Below are 20,981 nucleotides of genomic sequence, written 5' to 3' on the forward strand. Positions count from 1 at the left end.
TTCTAGATTTGTCGCGTCAAATTAAACCAACTACGATACGAATTGCTGCTACACCCACCTTGCTCACCGGATCTGACTCCCTGCGACTCTTTTCTGTTCCCCAATATGAAAAACATGGCTCCGGGGAAAGAAATTCTGGGCAAACGAACAAGCTATCGCCGAAAGAGAAGCGTATTTTAGACAGTTTAACAAATTATTTTTTTGGAGGAGTTAAATAAGTGGCCGGAACGTTGGGAAACGTGTAAGGACCTAGAAGGAGATTACGTTAAAAAATAAAATATATAATGTTTAAAAAAAACGCGTCTTCATTTATAACACGGGTACCTACTTTTTGATCCACCCTCGTATTAAACAATTACAATTCAAGCAATCTATACTTACTATAATATTCAGTTATACATATATATGCTATAGAGCTGGCTATAAATAATTTTATGGATCGAGGATAATATTAAGTAAACATTTATTATCGAACTATATTGACGTGTTTAATCCAAGCCATGCTGCATGTAAATGTGTACACTGTCAAGTTCGCGGGATAATGGCATAATCCACTTATTTTCATACATCTCACGCGGGGATCTTCGAAGATTAACCATCTTATCGGCGCAATGCTTGTATAACAATAGCGTAATACCTACTATTAATTGTTAGAAATCTTACAGAGATTTTAATAGTTGATCCCTTAATAGCCATTCATATTTATTTACAGTACATATGGTCCTTTCCGCACTAGTGCGTAAAATAGTACTTTTCGTGCGTACTTATGTCAAAAGTTTAAAGGGCCATATGTACTGTATGTAAAACATTGTAAGATACACGTGCGAATAGGTAATTCGCAACTCGTGTCGATTTAAAACACTCCCTTCGGTCGTGTATTAATTTATCGCCACTCGTTTCGAATTTCCTCTTTTCTGCACTTGTATCGTAAATAACTATTGTTTTACAAGGAGGAAAAGTTGATGGCTAAGCCCTCGTGCGAATGTTGATACACGAGCAAGCAAAAGACTGGGGTATCTTAAAATTGGTTCTAAAAGTAAAATCTTGAGTGTTGCGAGGGTTTCAAGGCACGAGGGTGAAACAAATTTTGCTTCACAAACACGACACTTTTCACCAAACCAATGCAAGGAAAATGGCTATTGGCTAACGCTAAAATCTTACAGTCTACATAGTTTCTATAATAGTTTATATAATGAAAACTTCACACCTGGACTACACTAATGTTGGCTCGATAGAATAAAAACTCGTAAACGTCAAATTTTCATTTATATTAGGTCCTTACATATGAAATTGGCGTTTGGCGAACTGGCAACTTTGGTTCAAAATATGTGGCGTTCGGCAAGGAATTCCAAATTCAAATTTATTTCAAATTTAAGACCATGTATTTCTGTGTTCGAATTACGAAATTTATTTGTTATCGCGTCATTTGTTTTTCTTTCACATCGTTCTGTTCACAATATGGAGAACTTAAAATATCGCTATATTTACGAATATGAGTTTCACCTCGGCACTAGTGCTGCAGAAACGGCTCGTAGGATTAACAATGCGTATGGGGAAGCTACTGCAAAAGAAAATACGGTACGTTATTGGTTCTATTAGCATTTTATATTCTGTACTAGTTTTATATTATATAGTATTAACAACGTAACGGTTTAATAAAACAATATGGCTAATACAGTGTACCAACACAAGATGATTGTAATATTAGTTATAATGACAGTTATTGAAAGCCCGCCAAAACTATACTTTTAAAGAGCGTAGGGCTGATATATGTTATCTGTGACTTTTAGCTTTGCCTGTCAACTTGTGAAGGATTACCGCAAAATAACAAACCTGCTTTGTAAAACTAATATTAATTAAAAACCTGTCAAGAAGAACATCGTCTTTATATTTTAAAGCAGCATACGAATCCCCAGAAAGAGGCTCACAGGGTGGGCTATCAGTTCCAACGTTTCCGTTCTGGAAATTTTGACCTACAGAACAAGCCCCGTGGACGGCCGGAGACAGAAGTTGATAACGAAGAATTAAAAGCAATTGTGGAAGCAGATCCATCGCAAACCACGTCAGAGTTAGCGGCAGGCTTCGGTGTGAGTGATAAAACCATTTTGATTCACTTGAAACAAATTGGAAAAGTGAAAAAACTTGAAAAATGGGTACCGCATGAATTGAGCGACGCAAACAAAGAAACACGCGTCGAGTGTTGCGTTTCACTTCTCAACCGGCACAATAATGAAGGCATTTTGAATCGTATCGTTACTTGTGATGAAAAATGGATCCTGTACGATAACCGGAAACGTTCTTCACAATGGCTGAACCCAGGTGAACCAGCCAAATTCTGCCCGAAACGAAAGTTGACTCAGAAAAAGGTACTGGTAAGTGTCTGGTGGACTAGTGCCGGTGTCATCCATTACAGTTTCTTAAGATCTGGGCAAACAATCACGGCTGATGTGTATTGTCAACAATTGCAAACGATGATGGAAAAGCTAGCCATTAAACAACCCAGACTGGTCAATCGATCTAGCCCACTGCTGCTTCAGGACAATGCTCGACCACATACGGCACGTTTGACGGCCGCAAAACTAAGGGAGCTGCGACTGGAATGTCTTCGACACCCACCATACTCCCCGGACCTTGCTCCAACTGATTACCATTTTTTTCGGAATTTGGACAACTTCATGCAAGGAAAAAAATTCAATTCTCACGAGGCTGTCCAAACGGCCTTCAAAGATTTTATTGATTCTCGCTCACACACTTTTTTTAGTAAAGGAATCAATGAACTACCTTCGAGATGGCAAAAGTGCATAGATAGCCATGGTACATACTTTGACTAAATAAAAAAATAGTTTCATAAAAAAAAATCGTTTTCATTTCTGCCATATGAAACGCCAATTTCATATGTAAGGACCTAATATTGAGTTGTCTGTCGTTACCCTTCTTATCATTGGAGTACAATTGGCGGGATGTACCTAATGAGCAAAATTTTAAACAGAAGTATTATTTCAGAGTTATTAAGGCAAAAGGTGAGGCGAGAGCCTTATTTTCCGTCGCAATTTTCACGCGGTGTGCTAAATCTTTTGTTTAAAGGCATGTATTATATTTGGGGATCCATACCGGGTGTTTTTTGTGGGACATTCCCTGCCTCTGTCATTTCTGGCACATGACAATCCAAATTCCAAAACCAAAACTAACCCTTCTTCTAAGCTTCCACCACTGTCCGCCGTGGAGAAGCAGAAGGCCGAAATCGCAATTCTTCGACAGACGCAGACCGATTTATTCGGCGAAGAATTTGCCTTGCTTCGAGAAGCTAAGCCCTTGCCCAAGTCAAGCAAATTGAATCCTCTCTGCCCGATCATTGATGAAGATGGCCTTCTCAGACTGTACAGTCGTATAAAGCACATGAAGAACGTTGACTACGCCACTACATCACCTGTTATTCTTGACGGCCGTCAGGCCCGTCACCCAGCTGTTCGTCTACTCATACGGCACTACTTGTACCTACCGGCCTATGCGGCCTACTGTATAAAGCGCAAGGCAACGCCCCATATCCCACCAACCGGCGACATATCAGATGTGCGCCTAGAGCACCACAAACGCCCGTTCACAAACACCGGGCTGGGCTATTTCGGCCCAGTCGAAGTGTCAATCGGCCGTCGATGAGAAAAACGATGGATAGCCCTCTTTACCTGCATGACGACACGAGCAGTGCACTTGGAAATTGTTGCTAGTCTAACAGCAGATTCCGCAATCATTAGCATACGTCGTTTTGCTGCACGTCGAAGACTCCCGAATAAGATAGTTTCCGATAATGCAACATCCTTTGTTGGAGCGAACAGACAGCTGTGCGAATTTTACAGCGACGCCGTGCAAGACAAAACGCATAGAATGGTGCTTCATTCCTCCGGCGTCACCATTCATGGGCGGTTGTTGGGAGAGACTTGTTAAGACAGCGCTCCTTGCGACTCTAAAAGAAAGGACTCCCAGAGAGGAACTACTCTATACTCTTCTCCTAGAGGCGGAGGCACTAGTAAACTCGCGGCCATTAACCTACGTTACTGAGAACAGAGCGTATGAAAGCCTGACTCCGTCCTATTTCTTGATAAGTACCTCTCACCGCAGCAGCTACCGGCCGTTTTAGACGATGGTGTATTTAATTTTCGTCAAGGAAAGAGTGGCAAAAGGTTCTACGACTGTCCGAGCACTTTTGGACTAGGTGGCTTAAAGAGTACCTGCCCAGTCTAAAGCCGAGAAGAAACGACAGAAGGCAGTATCACAATTTAAAAATAGACGACGTTGTCCTCGTAGATGATCCTGACCTGCCTAGAGGTGTCTGGCTTATAGGCCGTATAGTGGCAGTGTTCCCGGGTAGAGATGGAATTGTCAGAGTGGCTGACGTGGCCACCAAAGGGGGCCTATTAAGGAGGCCCGCCAAAAAGTTAGCTCGACTGCACGAAAAAGTTGTGTAGCCTTGCTACACGGGGGAGATGATGTCTAGGACTAATAAGGTTTTATAGGTATATTATTTATATTTTTTATACCTTTTGTCTTTTTGTCATTTATTATATTACAATTATATTATATGCTTAATGTGAATGCCGGCTTTTTCGTTCGCTCCCATATTAGCTATCGAATTGGTTGTAAATGTCCTCGATTCCAGGACAGCCAGTGCAAGTTGAAGAAAGGATTCTCGAGCACTTCAGACAGGTACCACGTCAAGTACTCGTATTATGTGGGGTTAGTAAGGACTGTACCGTTTATTATGGGTACAGATAAAACCTGGTCTAACTGTTGACGTGTGTATTATTTTGTATTACTATGTTCTTAAGGTATAATCTGGGGGTATTTTTAAGCCCATTTTTTAGGGACTTTATGATGATTTTAATACCGTCTAGCAAATATAATTTGGACAAGCCTATCGAGCTTAATTTGAGACTATTTCACCGATTCCTTGGTACGATTTAAAGAAACAAAAGGTTAATATGCTGCCAAAATATGCCATCTAAGTGTCCTTTTCATGATTGCTCAATTGAACATCCACAGAATAAATGTGGTGAATTTTTATCTTTACATGAAAACGACTTTTTATGCAACATTTTGTATTCCCGTCATATTCTGACGCATGCGAAATGAGGGAAACAGCTAAAAATAATCTACCGAAATCCAAAGCCTAACGGGCTAGAACAGGTCGATAGAAACGCTCCATGATGGTTATATTGTATACCAAAGTCGGGGTTATCGTAAGTAACATGCCATATTCTCTAAAAGGCCACCATGCACAGATCCAAAACCTTTTTTTCCATCTAAAAGAAATGATTAGACTATGCCCAGATGTTTCGCTTTACGAATCATATGTAATTGCTGTTTACATAGTACGATTTTTTTTGTGTAATATCTCGTCTTGTTCGCAAACCGCAAATTTTCTTGTAGTATTTGTCCAAAATCGTTGTAGTTACTCGGGAGGATTAGGTAAATATTGTCCAAACCATATGCTTTACGTGATCTCCCAGGACGAAATGTTACTTATTATTAAAGCACTAATTAAACTATATGTGTAATTTTTTAATAAATATATAATACCAGAAAAAACGGCTAAGTAAAGTTGTATGACGTATGTATGATGACCAAAGGAGCGGTCGCCCGCAAACAGCAGTAACTGCAGAAAATGTGTCTACTACTGAAATGTTGGTCCGAGAAGACCCACGAATTACATATAAGTACGGACATTGAAAAGATCCAAGGGGTTAGTTCGGGGAGCGTTAATATCATCCTACATCAACTTCTTGGAGTGATGAAGCTCTGTTGTCGTTAAAGATCCCGCGTTTGCTCTAACAAACTGATGAAGTTGCGATTTCTGCCCTATCGGATCAAGAGTGGCAAAAATGTTTTCAAAGTTGGTTTCGACTTGGTTTACACGAATGGAACTTTGCATACTTATTGTATATTAGAATGATAGAGTCTTTTGAAAAAATGTAAAATAAATAATGCTAATATCTAGTAGTAGAGTAGTTTTTCTGTATCTCAAAACTTATCGAGTGACCTACGTAGTCTTTAAAAACAACATTAAGGTTTTTTAAAATGGTTTTTGTTTAAGTGTATACTTTTGAAAATAGTTAATCACTTCGAAAGCCCAAAAAAATGTGTATTTTTATTAAAAGGGCGTAAATTAAAACCGCGACGGTACAACCTTTAGCTTGTATGCTTGTTCATATCGTATAAAGGTATGGAAACCTTCATCATGCGTGGCCCGACCGCACTGCTTTATTTTTGTATTAGTCATCAAATCAGGAGGTAATTTGTACCTAAACGTTGAATATTTTGTATGTAAATATCTAAATATCGTTCCTAAATGTTTAAGCAAGTAGGTGAATTCTAAATAACATTTACAAAAGTCACGAAACGTTATAGCTTTAAATCTTGAATAAGCTTGCAGTTCTGTACTTGTGTAGTTCGGAAGAGATTATACCAACTTGAAAGTTTAGTTAAAGCCAGACTAATACTAAGTCCTTGGAGACAGTTTGTGAGGTAGGCTAGAGTAACGTGAAAATTTTATGAAGTATCGCTTAACTATAGTAAATAAATTAAATTTGTGTAGGAGTTTGAGGACCTTTAAACGCATTATTTTCATTCTGTATGGCCGAGTTTAAATATATGTGACACATTTTTGTTTAAGAAATAGTAGAAAAACATGAAATAATACACAATATAAGCTCTTTTCACGCCGAGGTATGCAATGAAATAAATTAAAAAAATCCAATAAATCAAAGTTTTATTTCCAGAGAAACTAAAAGCAAACCAGAGAAAACATATAACTAAGATGTATATAACTATTTATTTCGTTCTATTTCCAACTCGGGTTGATTAGAAAATAGGTAGGTAATGCATACAATTTCACAGTACTACAAAAATGTACAAAAGCACGTTTCTGAACGAAAGTAACGGTCGACCTCAGGACGACAAATATAGAACATCTTAAAATAGTTTATCATGCTCTAATTGAGTCCAAGTTGAGGTACAGTATTATGCTATGGGGAAACAGCTTCCAGTACAACATCAATAGAGCTCTAATCGTTAAAAAAAAACGATTAGAATCATGTTTCGCATCCCGCAAAGGACCTCTTGCAGGCAGTATTTTGAAATACCTTACGGTGCCTAGTCTGAATGTGCTTGTATTACTCACGGATCTCGTTAAGCATAGATCAAGATTTGAAACTGATGAGGAACAGGAGTTGCGCAAAAGTGTCTCGCACCAAAAATATAAATTTGTCTGTCTTTGGTGAACGTCACCGAACTCGAAACTTTTAAGAAGGGTGGAACTTCAAATTAAACAGTAATGTGTCAAGATAAAGACTCAAGATTCAATTACTGAATGTCTTGCTTAAGGACTCCGCATACTATGCTGTTTGCAGTAAGCAAATATAATATTAAACAACAAACCACCCATTAAAAGGACCGTATCACAAATTAAAAATGATATGTATATATTTAAATGCCAGAAGCAGCTTTTGAATGGAGACATCTCTATCGGACATTATTTGCATAAAATTAGGTTTAGGTTTAAAGACGCATAAAGACAATACATGACTGATATGAGAACATATTTACATCTATTTTCGTCGTCGCAACATAACAAAAATAAGATAAGTACATATTTTATTAGGATTGGCTGAAAAACATAAGTAACTACACGTTCAACTCAAAATTAAATAAGTTTACTATAAATTTAAGTAGTAGGTACCTGTATTTACCAAAGAACATACAAATGGATGTCTATGACATTTTAGAACTGAAGAGAACCGAGTGAAGAACTTTTATTTTAATGTTTTTTTTATTATAGAGTTTGTTATTTTAATGTTTTTTTAATCATAGGATTTATAAATACCTACTGAATAATTATTATTGGTTTTTTATTTATTACATACTTATGTGAGCTTGGTTGGTATATGTAAGGAAAAATATATTAACAGACCAAGCAGCTGGTGTGTCTGGTTGGCCTGTTGGGAAAAATGTAGGTACCGTAAAACGGGGTCACCAGAAATCGCGGGTTGAATAGAGAAATTTTGAACTTTTTCTTTCAAGTTATTATATTTAAGAACGTACAACTCTAAACTCAGATTTTTTGGAATACGTATATAGTAGACTATTTATTTACTTCATTGATGGGAATTTCTATTTAAAGTTGTACCCTCAACTTGCATTTTAGATTTTGGAATTTTTATATTAAGTATTTCCACTCAAAATCGTGAGCTCTTTCGATACTGCTATGAGAATAAAAGTGTCCCCAAAATTTCATACAATTTTTTTTGTACGTTTTGTTACGGCCATAGAAGGTTATATTGAAAATCGTAACCAAACGGACCAAAAATTATGGGGACACCTTTTTTTCTGAGTAAAAATGGTAAAAGCTCGTGATTGTGACACATCATGTCATGTTGTCATGTCATAAACAAATAATTTGTGAAAACATATTAGGTATGTAAATTGTAATAAGCATATTAAATTACTTACTGTATGAATATGGCGCCCTACGGCCATTTAAAGTTGAAAGATCTGAAAAAGCTGCTCCGCGAACGTGGTGCAAGTTTGAAAGGAAAAAAGAAGGATTTGGTGGAAAAGTACAATAAAAAAGATAAATTACTTAAGTACTTAACTAATCAAATTTAAACCTATTTAATTCAATTTTACAAAATGTATTTTTTACTAATTTGTCTTGTTCCAGGCTTACTCTATGCGACGATAACGATAACTTTCGTAGCACAAAAACTGGTTACACTGAAGGCAACAACCGCTCAAAATCTTTATTTATATCAAAGATGGAATGCACTGTTCCCTTCTTCAGAACGCGCCTGGTACTTATTATTTCATCCTATAAATAATAACAAGAGTTTACGTTATGCTCAGAATAAAATTGGGTAATAAAAGTGACGGTTATTCTATAATTTTGAAATTCTTGCCTGAAAACTTTCCAACCGCAATTAAATCTTCGGATTCGCTGATGATTTTTTTTTGTTTTACGACGTGCCGCCGCTTCCTACAGCTTTCGTACACTTTGGTCTTTCGGAAATAAATGATTCCCTTGATTTCTATAGCCAAATACGCAGTACTGATACATTATTTAATTAACATATATCTTGTACCTTATTTTAAACTAAAATTATATTAATATTCTAAAATAATTATTTATTAATAGGGGGAAGCGGGGTAGATAGGCACAAGGGGCAGTTTTGAACACCCACACTAATTCCTTAACTAAAAACTTATGTTGACCTTCTACAATGCTAAAACGTGGCTTTGTATGTGTGAGTGAGGTACCAGCTTCGGCACATCTCTCCTGCCAGCCTGTGGCTTGGTGCGTGAAAACGTGTTTCCGCGGTTGCATAGTAAATAAATTATGATCTTTTTATCGAGTTGTGGCGCGAAATTTTAGACCTTATCGGATGAACATTATAATGAGCGCTAAGTACGTTTATTCAGTAATAAAGTTAGCTTATTATTTTAAAGTAATACTTAATAGTATATTAAAAAAAAAAATTTTTTAATTTATTTGACCATTGGGGTACTTTGGTACAATAAAGTTTGGGGCAGCTTTGAACATATCAAAGTGCCCCTCTAGTGTATCTAAGTGCCCCTGCCAGTTTTTATGTTAAGAAAAAAAATTTTAATTATTTTTTTAGTAAATAGTGTGAACGTACAAGGAGAAAGAAAATTGACAAAGAAAAGTTAAAACAACTCAAGTAGCTTTTTGTCAAAACCTGACACTGATTTCATTAAAAGCTTTTTTTTTTGTTTTAGTGCACCTGCTTAATAACTGTACTATGTTCTAATAGCACCGCACTTAATAGACGTTTTATAATGATTAAAAAATTTTCTAGTGGTCAGCTAACTGTGTTGATCTGTAACGTGTGGTCTGCGGGGCAGTTTTAAACACTTACGGAGCACTTTGATTCACGTGCCAAAGTACCCCAAAATGATGTATCAAAGTGTCCCATGTAATATATCAAAGTGCCCTGCAAGTGGAGCACAATTGAACAAATCCCATTTTTTGTTAAAATCCATATATCTCTTTTACTGGCCATAAATTTAACAAAAAAGAGATATACTTTGTGTACCTTAGTAAATTTGTCATCTACTAAGTACAAAAATAATGTATTTTGAGTTCATTTTGCGGACTAAAATCAATTTCAAAAAAAGGTGTACCAAGCTGCCCCGCTTCGCCCTACAAAGTACTAAAAGACAAACAGGAATATTTAGTTTTAACTAAAACTAACTACAATTAAAATAACTAAAACTAAAAATTAAAAATACCTATCAAAATGTGGTGCCTTCGGGAGGGTGCCCAACACGCAGGCAGCGTTCCCGCGCTGGATTGCGATTGAAATTCTCTGCGCGAGAAAGCTGCCCGCGCGGGGGTCGCCCGTTGCCTCCCTCAGTTTGCCGAGCGCCTTGTGGAGCATCCGCTTCTGCCCCACGAACCAAGCGTCTCGACGCCAAGTGCGACGAATTCGTATTGAGCGCCGAGACAGCTGTATTTCGCTACCTTTTGACGCTCCCGAGTGTCCGCCGCCGCGCCAGCACGCCTGCTGGTCGATGGGACGTAGGACGCAGCTAGCGTGTCAGCGCAAGTGGCGTCCCATACCAACGCACAACCCAACTTCCAGGGAATGAATGACATCCAGTCAGGGCTTACCGTCGTTCCGCACTATTTGGGGCTCCAAAGCGGCGATTAATATATTTTGCCATTTTAATCCTGATTTGAAAGACTTGTCAAAAAACTGTTTACTATATGGATTGATGATGCACTCTGGCGGCAAAAGAATGCAGTAATATTCCCTATTCTAACACAAACATTATTGGTACAACTTTAAATAGAAATGCCCTGATACAAAAATAACTTAATCAAACTGCCTAAAAGTTAGATTTTTTTAACTCTAAAGAGTCTAAAGTAAGGCTTCGCCGACATAAGAAATGAAGCCTATCTGAACTTTGTTCTAGCGGTAAATGTAGCGACATTAACAAAGTAAAAATTAGCTAACCTGGTAATATAGTATCTATAGCCTAAATAACCTAAATAATAAATAATATCACCTATTTTGTCTATAATGAAGCATTTTTTTGCAAAAAACTACCAACAAGCATTTGATTTATTCGCCAAAATCGTCCTTGAAGTTGAAAATCCTGCCTTTTCACCCCGGTTTACGGTACTAACTGACCACATAGTTTACAGCTTGGATGGTTAGTTAGGAATAAAGTACCAGCCCTACAGCCAGGGTGTGGGAATGTCTGAATAAGGATAAGGAAACCAGATTAACGCATGGGAAAAAAAGTATTAAGGGTAACGATTCGAAAGCTCCCTTAATTCGTAGGATTCGGGAATTCGTATTCAAAATTGAAAAAATTGGCCACCATCTTCAATTTGTTTATTTTTGCTCTAATCATGGCGAAAATTGATATCTGAGCATTCGAAAGGTCCTTTTATATGAATTCGATGTCAACATTGTAAAAAACGACCGCCATCTTGGTTTCCTTAATTTTATTTATAGTAAATAATCACAAAGGTATAAAACAATTTGCCAAATAACTTAAGACTATCCTAAAACCCATTCTGGTTCCTTTCTTATTAGGACTCCGAAGTCATAATTGTAAAAAAAAACGGCCGTCATCTTAAATTTCTTCATTTTTGCTCTAATCATGATGAAAATTCTACTCTATATAGTTTTTGGCAAAACGCGAGTTCTCAGTTCGGTGCGAATTACTAGTATCATTAGATCACAGAACATACGTAAATATTACGTTGTTGCGTAATTCTTTTCCCACTATGGAATAAAACTATTTTTTTTTGTAATAATTATTTATTGAAACAATTAATCGACAATAAAACCACCATCATTATCTAGGACATGTAACCATCTGCTTGGCAAAGTTTCAATACCCTTAGCCCAGAATGAAAGTGGCTGAGAGACAAAGAAGTTGGCAAGGTAATTTTTTAGGTCGCCGGAATTTTCGAATTTCTTTTTACGAAGATGCTGTTTCAAAGCCCGAAAAAGATGATAGTCGAAAGGTGCTTAGATCGGGGCTATAAGGTGGATGTGGTATTGTTGTCCAACCGAGCTCCTCTAGAAATTTACAGGTCGTTTTCGCCGTATGTGGTCTTGCATTATCATGAAGTAATATGATACTTCGAGTCGTTTAGGCCTTTTTTCTTGAACAGCGTTCGCCAACTTCTGTAGTTGATTCACGTAGGCTTCGGCATTGATAGTCTGATGGTCGTCCAGTAACTCCCACAACAACATTCCTTGCGAGTCCCAGAAAAATGACAGGAGAAGTATCTGGCCATGCGGACTGCTTTTCAGCTGTATTGGTGGCCGTTTATCGGAAGGCATCCAAAAGGCTTTTCGTGTAACGTTCTCGTACAAGACCCAGGACTCGTCTCCAGTGATGATCGACTCCAGGGAACTCTTTCTTTGGGGGCGCAACAGCAGACTTTCACAAATGTTGACTCGTAATGCACGTTGACCATCGGTCAAAATATGAGGCGTCCATCTTGACAAAACTTTACGGTAACCCATCGACTGCAGATGACGATCTATGGTACTGTAGTGATATTTAAGAGTTTTCTCGAAATGCCTGGTGGTGGAATCCGGATGCTACTCAAGCTCGCGCCGCAATGCTTCTTCGTCAAACCTGACGGGGCGACCAGTATGAGGAATGTCTTTCAGACTTGTGTCTCCTTCATTAAAACACTGGAACCAATTTCGAACTTGCAATCGGTAGTAGTGTTTGGGCCAAAAGTAGTGTTAATGTGACGACCGGTCTGGCCTAGTGGATAGTGACCCTGTCTGCTAAGCCGATGGTCCTGGGTTCGAATCCCAGTAAGGGCATTTATTTGTGTGATGAACACTAATATTTGTTCCTGAGTCATGGTTGTTTTCTATGTATATAAGTATGTATTTATCTATACAAGTATGTATATCGTCGCCTAGTACCCATAGTACAAGCTTTGCTTAGTTTGGGGCTAGGTTTGATCTGTGTAAGATGTCCCCTAATATTTATTTATTTATTTATTTAATCTTATTTGCTGTTTCCCTCGAACTGGTTCCCAATTGGTGTTCGTATAAGTAAATCACTCGAATATGTTGTTGGTCCATTTTTTCAATTTTAACTAATTCCCTGTAACAAGCCCGCGCTTATATACCCTACGTGAAAGATTCGAGAACATTCTAATATAAGTACACTAGATTTATTCTAGAATATTCCCGAGGCTACTGAAAATATCAAGAAAATTTTGAAGTGGGAAAAAAATTATGCAACAACCTAATAATTGGAATTCAAATCGTGCTTTATGCATGAGATTTAAAATTAAACTGAAATAATGAAATGAGTTTCGATAAAACTAACTTAGTGTAACAGCTTACAACAAATACAAAGTAGATACCTAACCCGTAGTACTAATTGCAATTTGTTTGGGTTGTGTAGGCGACGGAACTACCGACCTCTATGCTGCACGCGTGCTGGCAGCCTGGCCGGTACGGATGCCGCTGCCAGCACGCATCTTTTGTTTTTATTATTGTATAGATTTTTCTCAGTTCCTAGATGTGAATAAGTAACAAATGTATCGTTTGCACAACTTTTGTAAATTATCATGTGTAAATAGCGTTTCTTTGTATATATCCTGTGCTTTATTCGTGTATATGTATAGGGTAAGACCTCCAGTGAATGAACACTTAAGCAATTTTCCAATTTTGAAAAATCATTTCTCAGCAATTATTAATCATTGGAATAATTATTTGCTATTTAATTAATACTCATTTAATAAGCAAGAATGTAATTTCTGCGATTTTTTATTATTGTCGTAGTTTTTGAGTTATAGAAGAATTTATTAAAACATACCTAAAAACCTAATGAATGAACATAAAAACTAATGAATGAACACCGCAAAACCCAGTGAATGAACATTATTTTTATGTAAGTATTTAATCAGCACTAAAAATACATTTTTATACAAAAAAGCGTTTCCAGCAATTTTTAGCCGATAAAGCGAAAGCGTTCATATCTTTTTTACCCGTCCATATTGATTTCAAATAGATTAGAATGTAATCAAATGAATGTTATTCACCAATAAGACAGGAATATGTCAAAATAATGAATAAGATAAAGAAAATCAATCTTTGAAACAAGAAACAACGTGCAAATTTTGAAAAATAATGGTCTGTCTCAGCAAATAATGCTTAAAATAATAAAAATTGTTCTTCGTTACATTGTTCATACATAGAATTAGTAGAAATATAATAAATGAACAAGCCAAATTTTTATAGTTTACTGTATTGTTCATACATAGGCATGAAAAATCTAGTAAATGGACTATAGAAAATTGGTTTGTTCCGATACTGGCTGAAAGAATCAGAATAGCTTTCTATGCAGAATCACAAAAAACATACGTTTACATTTAAATTTAGAAAAAAAGTTAAATCTTGACGACTCTAGTAAATGAACACACCGTTCATTTACTGGTTTCAGAACATTTGATAAGCCAGTAATGGAACTATAAAAAATAAAGACTTAATCGCATAATAAGCCAACAAAATGTACATTTATAGAAGGTTTAACTCTTAATCTACCCAAATAATAAAACTTTCTAAAGGTAAACGTTAAATAAGCACTTCATATGTTCCTCCAAACTTACACTGTTCTTACTTGGGATCTAATTTTTCCATACAAAACCTCATAACCAGAAACACGTAGGGGAATAAATAACGTAGGGGAGCATATACGGACAAAACGACATAGCGGGTTTATTTCGAATTTGGCGGGCTATAGCGAGGTTACGAACATAACAACACGTGACGGCGGCCATTTTTACAATCCCGCGAGAAACCCAGCGCCATTGGGTCAGTCAGTCTCTTTGAAGTTACGAGTGAGGACGTGTTTCGTGTCCAAAAAAAAATATTTATTAATGGATTTCTCCGGTTTTATGGTGAGTTTTGTGTTATATTTGTATATTATATTTACTAAAATTGAAGACTTATGATATAAACTTGTGATTTGAGTTAGTATTAATACAATTTTCAATCGATTTAATTAAATATGATTTTTAATGTTTGTTGTGTACATTTGGGCAAAATGATATACCTATACGCTGGACAAAACGACAAAGTGTTTGTCATTTTGTCCGTGACGTGTGTCGTTTTGTCCGTAGTATTTCGATTATTTACTTTTGATTGTTACTCTCTAGGAGAGATGCCGCGGGAGCGTCAATTTGCTCAGACTATCGATTCCAGCTCCAATAATGAAGAATTTGCCGCCGAAAACGAGGATGAAGAAGACTGCCCCTGCATTTATTGCAATGATCTTTATTCGCGGTCTAAGCCGGGAGAAAGCTGGTTAAGATGCGTGAGTTGTTTTCGTTGGGCTCACGCTTCTTGTGCTGATGTTTCAAAGAAGACTAAAAGATTTATTTGCAAAGCTTTGTTCTTAAAATTCTGGCATGTCATTATACCCATATTTAGTGTGTCATTTTGTCCATACTATATGGACAAAATGGTTTTTTTGATTCGTCCATTTATTTCTTAATATTTAATTTGATATAGTTCCTATTCAATTAAAAGACTGTATTACTAGTAGTCAATGAACCTAAGATGATTGTCAATGTATGAGATTGATTATAGTTACAATAAATAAAGATATATGATTCAAAATCAAAACACCCTGTCATTTTGTCCGTACTTCCCCTAAACTTCAAACGCCAGTCATATTGCAACTGGTCGAAAATAAATTGATCACGTATTGCAATTGCATAGGAAACAGAGTTAGTAATAAGAAAAAAAATACGACAAGTGGTAGAAATGGCTATATTTCTTATTTTAGACAAAAAACGTGATTTTGTTCATGGGGGGTGTTCATTCACTGGAGGGTTTACCCTATATCGGTGTATTATAAACTGTACAGTACAAGTTTTCATTGTTTTTATTTACCTTTGGAGGCCCGATCACCTACAATTGGTCCTTCGAGCCGGATCAAAAATGAACACGCCTGCCACGGTAAATACGCAATGTGCAACGTTGAAAACATAAAGGTACACCGAAAGATACTGATACAACCTGCAAATGCCTCTAACAACTGAACAGGTACCAATATTAGATATTACTTTTCGTTTCGACCGCCATCTCTGCAGCAAACTACGAGAATCAGTCTGGCCACGACTGTGATTATTCGGCCAGACTGCACCAGTTGGCGGTTGCTTTTGACACTCCAGATGGTAGTAAAGCTATGTTTTCAAAAAGTCTAATATTTAGCACTTGCCAGGTTAACTTCCCTCTCTACCGACCGACGATTGATTGATGTTGATGTCAACAAATTGATGACCAGCCGTCAAATGCAATACCAGCGCCTGCTACGAATTGTTCAGTATCCGGCTTTGTTTGCAACTAAACGAATACCGAGCCCGACGGAGCGACGCCACTGAAACTAACGCCGACGGTGGAACCTATGACTACGCATACACTTATTATCAACGACGACGTGTCTACGGCATCGCTGGCTAGCCGTAAGCTCGGCGCCCGCAGCGATCTGCGCGTTCTACTCCAACTACGTTACGTTACGTTGTAAGTTCGCCTTTGTACACATTTACTATATTCTCTCTGTGTTGTGTACTTGTTTTGTGCAATAAAGTGTTTACTACTACTACTACTACTACTACCGACCTGTATCCTGCACGCACGCCTTTCGTTTTTAATGTATAGATTTTTCTCAGTTCCTAGATATCATAAGTAACAAATGTATCGTTTGCACAACTTTTGTAAATTATCATGTATAAATAGCGTTTTTCTACTCGGGTACTTTTATCTGTCATTTATATAGTCACGAATGTACATATAAGGACATAAATTATTGTATCTTTATAAAAGTCTATAGTCTATTGCCCAAAAAAGCACTTGTGGCGTTTTGGAGACATTACGACATGGTAAGCTAGTGCGGAGCAGTAGGTGCCACATACCGATACATTGCTACCAACTTGACAAACGATTGAATGTATACGTTTTTATTTAAAAAAAAAACAAATTTGTACTAAGTTCATTGCTACCAACATAATAAAAAATACTTTTTTTGGTGTCATCACTAATGGAAGGTGGACGTCTAAGACCCGTAACACACTACCGCACAGCACCGCGACCTTGGTGCGCCGCACCCATAATAAGTGAGAGCGAGAAACAAATATCTCTTTCCCGCTCTCACTTATGTGTGCGGCGCACCGTGACCTAGGTGCGGCGCGGTAGTGTGTAACGGCTTTAAAAAAAACATAACCATAGACATTACTCGCTTGTGTTTACGTATCCCGCCTTTTCCGGCAATTTCTTGTTCTTTGAGTAGTATGCGTAAGTATAATTTTGTTTTGCGATCATAAAAAGTGTTGAAAATGGACGAAGAGGACAACATTGTTTCTACACCTGAAGAAATATACGCTGCAGCACAAGCAGCGACCGAAAATGTGTTGCCTACTAAATCGCGGCACCTTTACGACAAATCTTGTGAGAAGTTCATGGCGTGGAGATCGGAGCACAAAACTTCGTCATTCTCTGAAAACGTCTTATTGGCGTATTTTCAAAGCCTAATTGGAAAATTCAAGCCGTCAACACTGTGGGTGGAATACTCCAAATTAAAGTCGACCCTTAATATAATTCACCAGACCGATATATCTAAATATTCAAAGTTATTAGCATTATAGAAACGAAAGTCTGAAGGTTTTAAAGCAAAGAAAGCCCAAACTTTTTCGCCTGACGACTTAAAAACGTTTATTGATGAAGCACCGGATCAGATCTATCTTTTAAGCAAGGTTGGTATATGTTGTGTTTATAGTGTAGACAGTACAACGAGCGATATTTATGTAGGTACATTGAAACTGAATATTTTACAAATCTCCCTTTTTCATGTTACAGGTTGCAGTAATATTTGGTATTATGGGTGCTTGTCGCAGACAAGAGCTGCATAATTAAAAATATAAGATGTAGTTGATGCTCATGAGACACTCATAGTGCATATAATGAACACCAAAAACAGGATAGACCGGACATTTACTGTGACTGGAAAATATTATGAAATATGCAAAAAATACTTAAACCTTCGCCCTGATGTATGCAATAGTCCCAACCTATTTTTAAGATATTTAAATGGGAAATGCTTAGCACAAAATATAGGTATTAACACATTCGGCATGATGGGTAAGACCGTAGCAACCTATTTGAAACTTCCAAACCCAGAGTTATACACGGGACATTGCTTCCGAAGAACCTCGGCAACACTATTAGAGTATTAGTGGATGCAGGGGGAGATATTACATCTTTGAAACGACATGGTGGGTGGAAGTCTACTACGGTAGCCGAAGGTTATATAGATAACTCAATAAATAGCAGAATAAAGGTCTCCAACCTTCTAATGACATCCATAGAAGAAAAAGTGCCACAGAAGAATGCTACATCTACTTTTATACCAGAAACTGAGCCACAGATTAATAATTTACCTACATATGTGTCCGAAAATGAACCTCAGAACCCTCCAACTACACCTGAAGCAGAACAGACTCTGTCACAAATTATCCAGAAAAACTCTGATATACGCATCAACACCGCAGCATCGACCAGCATTCCAACAATAACAATATCTCATAATACTATCCATAATTTACATTTACTTTTTCATAAATAAAAGAACCCCGCACAAAATGATCGGTAAATCGTTCGGTCGATTTGGCTGAAATTTTGTGAAAATATAGCCTCTAATACTCTGATCAACTGTGTGAAGTTGCAACTTTAATTAATGACTAGTTTTTAAAATATGACTATTTTTACGTTCAATATTTTTTACTTAGATTATAATTCTTATTAGTTAACGTACAATGTAGCAACCTGGATTATTATTATTTACGTGGCAATATCAAGATAAAAAACATCATTCGAAGGGTGAAAGTATCTTCACACCGAATTTCGTCCGGTTCCGTCCTAGTGTGAGCGTGGAGAACTAACAAACTCGTAGCTACATTACGGTGCTAATCTGTACTAGTTACAATTAATTGATATCTGATTGGTTTTACAAGGCTACCTTTGTGCATTCAATGCATTAAGTATGGTATGAAGCGATCTTAATGATGGATACTTCGCATTTTCTTCGTATCGGGCAAAACCTAAAAACCATAAGATTGCTGTAACGTGACCGCATGTACCAAGGGTTCTTGCTCCACTTTTACACGTGCAATAATAGCCTAAGATTGGATCTTCACCTCTCCCGTTATTATGTTCTTCATCAAATGCAATCCACACATAATAAAAGGTTGCGTTTCGGAATCTTGATGTAGCCCTTATTTTAATAAATCCTGGCTCATTGACGTTTTGATCTATGTCGAAATATCGCTCGTCTTCTTTTCCGTATGATTTCGACATCCCATATTCCGAATTTAAACACATTTCTTTTAATAGTGCTACTATAAATAAATACTATGGACCTATTACAATTCCAGATGGTAATGTCCAGTTAGCTAATGAAATGCTACAACTTGTCGACGACATTAATGTTGTAAGGCTGAAAACCTTGGCCGAAGAAGAGCACGATGGACCCCACTAACTGCTGCACAAATACCATTGTTTCCACGGTTAGACCTGGCGTATTTGCACTCGGTCACATTTGGAACATATCAAGTGAAACTCTCTCCAGGATATATTCAAGACAGTACATTGCGTCATAACGACTTAGCAGCGGAAGACGAAGTCGAGCGATATTTCGACATAGATCAAAACGTCAATGAGCCAGGATTTATTAAAATAAGGGCTACATCAAGATTCCGAAACGCAACCTTTTATTATGTGTGGATTGCATTTGATGAAGAACATAATAACGGGAGAGGTGAAGATCCAATCTTAGGCTATTATTGCACGTATAAAAGTGGAGCAAGAACCCTTGGTACATGCGGTCACGTTACAGCAATCTTATGGTTTTTAGGTTTTGCCCGATACGAAGAAAATGTGAAGTATCCATCATTAAGATCGCTTCATACCATACTTAATGCATTGAATGCACAAAGGTAGCCTTGTAAAACCAATCAGATATCAATTAATTGTAACTAGTACAGATTAGCACCGTAATGTAGCTACATACTTACGAGTTTGTTAGTTCTCCACACTCACACTAGGACGAAGCCGGACGAAATTCGGTGTGAGGATAGTTTGAACCTTCGAATGATGTTTTTATCTCGATATTGCCACGTAAATAATAATAAGCCAGGTTGCTATAATGTACGTTAACTAATAAGAATTATATGTAAGTAAAAATATTGAACATAAAAATAGTCATATTTTAAAAACTAGTCATTAATTAAAGTTACAACTTCACACAGTTGATCAGAGTATTAGAGGCTATATTTTCACAAAATGTCAGCCAAATCGACCGAACGGCTATTACCGATCATTTTGTGCGGGGTTCTTTTGTTTATTAATTCTTGTATTTTATTCAATAATGCCTACTCATAGAAAAAGCATTGTATGCAACGTTGTATAAGTAGTCAAAAAATGCTCATGGCGTATTTATTAACAATGTTTGCCTTCGGCTCACATTGTTGCCCACGCCACTCGCATTTTTTGACCCCTCTTATGCAACTGTTGCATAAAATACTATTCTTTGTATATATCCTGTGCTTTTTTCGTGTAATTGTATATATCGGTGTATTCTAAACTGTACAGTACAAGTTTTCGTTGTTTTTATTTACCGTTAGTGGCCCGATCATTTATATACAGGTTGTTTGGGGGTTAACCTAACCTAACCAACTTTTTAGAAACTGTTGGAGATAGTAGAGTACATATATTTTTGTACTTAAACATCAGTTAAATAACTTCTTTTTACCTAATTATAAGGAAATAATTGGTCCTTACCTATTTCCAAATATCTCAACAAAAGTTAAATAAAAGTAACAAATAGTAATATAGGTAACATGCCTGTGACCTCATTTT

The 20,981-nt window shown here is 37.0% G+C and overlaps 1 long non-coding RNA gene across 1 annotated transcript in view; it reads left to right on the top strand.

Moving 5' to 3' along the window:
* Positions 1–20,981, top strand: part of LOC134804925 (uncharacterized) — a 92,224-nt gene that overhangs the window by 27,519 nt on the left and 43,724 nt on the right. The window lies entirely within an intron of this gene.

Source organism: Cydia splendana, chromosome Z, assembly GCF_910591565.1.
Source record: "Cydia splendana chromosome Z, ilCydSple1.2, whole genome shotgun sequence".
In the NCBI taxonomy this organism is placed as follows: domain Eukaryota; kingdom Metazoa; phylum Arthropoda; class Insecta; order Lepidoptera; family Tortricidae; genus Cydia; species Cydia splendana.